The 3,865-nt window shown below is 40.9% G+C and overlaps 1 pseudogene; it reads right to left on the bottom strand.

The window, feature by feature from the left end:
- Nucleotides 1–374: 374 nt before the first annotated feature.
- On the bottom strand, nt 375–475 carry LOC141492390 (U6 spliceosomal RNA; annotated as a pseudogene).
- Between the last annotated feature and the right edge of the window lie 3,390 nt (nt 476–3,865).

Raw genomic sequence — 3,865 nt, 5'->3', positions numbered from 1 at the left:
TAGGCACAAAAACAGCCTGGGACCTTTACATTTCCATAGGATCAATTATTATTTGCAGTATTTATTTTATCAGCTGTTATTATTTTCAAACCTCTTATCTATTGAGAAATGGCTCTTGGTGTTTTATTTTTCTGTCAGTTCTATATAATTTGGATATCAGAGATATATTTGATAGAAATATTTTCCCATCCCATTTATCTCATAATTTCTTACTTCATTTGTTTTATATATTTAAAAATTGCTTTTCTTTTCATATCCTCCCTTATCCCTTACATAGCTAATCATTCTTCACCTGGTCACCTTTGTGAAAAGCATTGTTCTCTTTTTTTGTGATATGATCTTCTATGCTCAGGTTACATATTCATTTTTAGCCTAAACATATGGAACACTACAAATTTGCATTCATACATGTGCAAGGGCCCAGCTAATCTCTGTAGCATTCCAATTTTAGTGTATGTTCTGCAGAAGCAAGAACAATGCCAGCCATTTATTAGGGAAACTTAATACAAAGTTTTTTTTTTTAAGCAATCTATATTTTTCCTAACTCTTGCTGAACTGAGTTTGTGCAAAAGTCTTTGTTTTAGATCATCAATTTTTCATAATCTTCTTTCCCAGGTGATTATATTTTTCCACAAACATTTATAATTACTAAAACCTCCATTTTCCTATATCTTTTTTTTATAGAATGTTATACTTAGAACCTCTAGTTATCTGAACCTCCACAGTTCTACTCTGATGCTTCATCATGTCATGGTTATGACCTTTGATTCTCAAAGATTGTATTAGTAAACTACAAGCTCTGATGAATTCTACATATTGGAAAGACTTAAGAGTACAGAGGCAGCAAAGCATCAAGAGAATTTTTTCATTATCAGCCTGATTAAATATGAAAAGACCTATCACCAGTAATCTGATCTCTTGACAAAGCCTTCTTTGGCCATAGGAAACAATGAAACAAAGAAAATACAAAGTGACCTTAAATTCTGTGTGGTCCCTTTCAATTTTAGCAGTGAAATTGCCAGAATGGTAGAAAAGGGGAAAAATGGAAGCTAAAAAATTAGATATAATAAAATAATAAGAATAATTAATAATAATAATAAGAAGAAAATAACTAGCATAGGGAACTTTTGTGTAGCAGGCAGTGGTAAGAAATTTACAATTATCTCATTTTATATAAATTTTAGCTGAACTGATGACCCTTTAAATGTGAAATCCATATCCAGTCAGTTATCTTTATAAAGACATAAAGAACATAAGGGTCTCAATATTCTCACTATAAGTAAAGAATAAGTCTAGCTAAATAGAAATAAGGCTCCCGAGGGGCAGAGCCAAGATGGCAACAAGAAGGAATCTAGTCTTAGGAGCTCTCTGATAGAACTCATCAGCTAAGGACTCTAACTAAACTTTCGAGAGACAGACCCCACAAAGGGACCCAGTGAGGCAGTTCTCCTACTCAAGGTAACCTGGAAAAGAGCAGAAAGGCTCTGCTCCCTGGGGTCAGAGGGGCGGCTGCTGGAGGGTTGGCCTGCCAGAGCAAAAGAACTTTAGCCTCCAGGAGGCAGCCCCAGGGTGCTGGGAGCCTCAGCTCACAGCAGCGGGGGAGTCTCCTGAGTTGCACCCCGGGGAGCACCGGGCACAAAGTGGGGGAACAGCGGGGACCTCTGCCAGAGCTAGCACCTGGAGCCCAGCCCTCAGGGCACACAGCCAGGAGCTTGGTCTTTCAGCAGCCCAGACCTGGAAACAGAAGCAGGTGGAGCCCATAAGCAGGAGCCCCCAGGGCATGAGCCAATTAAGCTGAGGGAGGGGAGTGAAGAGAGAGAGACCACAGAGCTCTGTCCTCTGCCCCTGGAACAGGACTCTGGGGCTCTGACCACATTCAGAACCTGATGCCAGTCTAGGCCCCCCCAAAGAACAACAGGGTCCCCCCACCTCAGCCCGTGGCAGAGGGGGGCGCTTATGGACATTCACAGACCAGGAGAGAGGACAGAGCCTCACACATTGAGACCCTTGTGGGAGTGTCCCAAAAGCTCAGAAAACACCCCCAAAACCAGGCCCAGGCTGGGAAAATGAGCAAGCAGAGAAATAAGAGGAAGACTATTGAGAAATATTTTGCAAATGAGCCCAAGAAGGATCAAAATACTCAGTCTGAAGATGAGGAAGCACAAGCTCCTGCATCTAAAGACTCCAAGAAAAAAGAGAAATTGGGCTAAGGTTATGACAGAGCTCAAAAAAGACTGAAAATCAAATGAGGGAGTTGGAAGAAAAACTGGGAAAAGAAAGGAGAGAGATGCAGGAAAAAGCATGAAAATGAAGTCAGCAGGTTAGTCAAGGAAATCTAAAAAAATGCTGAAGAAAATAGCATGCTAAAAACCGGCTTAGGTCAAATGGATAAAACAGTTCAAAAAGTTTTTGAGCAGAAGAATGCCTTAAAAAGCAGAATTGGCCAGTAGGAAAAAGAGATAAGAAAACTCTCTGAGGAGAACAAATCCTTCAGACAAAGAATAGAATTCAGGGAGATTGATGAATTTACCAGAAATCAGGAATCAATACTTCAAAACCAAAAAAATGAAAAATTAGAAGAACATGTGAAATATCTCATTGAAAAAACAACTGATATGGAAAACAGACTTAGGAAAGATAATTTAAAAATTATTGGCATACCTGAAAGTCATGATCAGGAAAAGAGCCTTGACATCATTTCCAAAGAATTACTACAGGAAAATTGCCCTGATATTCTAGAAGCAGAGGGCAAAATAGAAATGGAGAGAATCCACTGATCCCCCCGAGAAAGAGATCCCAAAAACATAACCCCTAGGAATATTATAGCCAAGTTCCAGAACTCCCAAGTCAAAGAGAAAATATTACAAGCAGCCAGAAGGACACAGTTCAAATATCATGGAACTGCAGTCAGGATCACACAGGACTTAGCAGCAACTACATTGGAAGCTCGTAGGGGTTGGAATACAATATACCAGAAGGCAAAAGAGCTTAGAATGCAGCCAAGAATGGACTACCCAGCAAGGCTGAATGTCCTCTTCCAGGGAAAAAGATAGACTTTCAATGAACTAGGGGAATTTCAAATGTTCCTTTTGGAATGGCCAGAGCTGAACAGAAGGTTTGATTTTGAGATACAGTACTCAGGTGAAGCATGGAGATTGGAGGGGGGCGGGATATTAGGGACTTAATGATGATGAAGTACATGTATTCCTGCATAGAAAAATGACACTGATAATACTCATATGAACCTTCTCAGTTAATAGAGCAGGTAGAGGGAGCTTTTATAGTTGAAGCACAGGAGAAAGCTGAATTCGAAGATAAAATATGGTGTAAAAATGGAGTCAATAGAAAAAAGGGAAATGGAATGGGAGAAAGAAAAAGGAGAGGGGGAATAGTCTAAGATATTTCACATAAAAAAGATTTTTTTTTATTACAGTGAGCTATTGCAATGATATGGAAGGGGGGAGGCAAGGGGGGGATGAGGGTACCTTTGCTCTCATCAGAGATGGCTAGGAGAGGAAACAGCAAATATACTCAATGGGGTATAGACAACTGGAGTAAGAAGGAGGGGGAAGCAGGGGCAAGGGGTGGGGATGTGAATAACGGAGGAGAGGATGGACCATGGGGGGAGAGTGGTCAGATATAACACATTTTCTTTTTTACTTCTTGCAAGGGGCTGGGATTGGATGGCCTGCCCAGGACCATAGAGCCGGGTGGATTCTGGGCCTAAGGAGTGGTATAGGGGCTCAGGGCTTCTTGGCCCCAGGACCAGGGATCTGTCTGCTGTGCCACTCAGCGACCCTACAGCAGAGTCAGAGTGAAAGGAGAGAGAAAATATAGTACACGGTAGTGGAGAAATAAGAAAGGA

Source organism: Macrotis lagotis, chromosome 6 (assembly GCF_037893015.1).
Source record: "Macrotis lagotis isolate mMagLag1 chromosome 6, bilby.v1.9.chrom.fasta, whole genome shotgun sequence".
NCBI classification, from domain to species: Eukaryota; Metazoa; Chordata; class Mammalia; order Peramelemorphia; family Peramelidae; genus Macrotis; species Macrotis lagotis.
The sequence above is the reverse complement of the archived record's forward strand: the minus strand, read 5'-3'. Positions and strand labels throughout refer to the sequence as shown.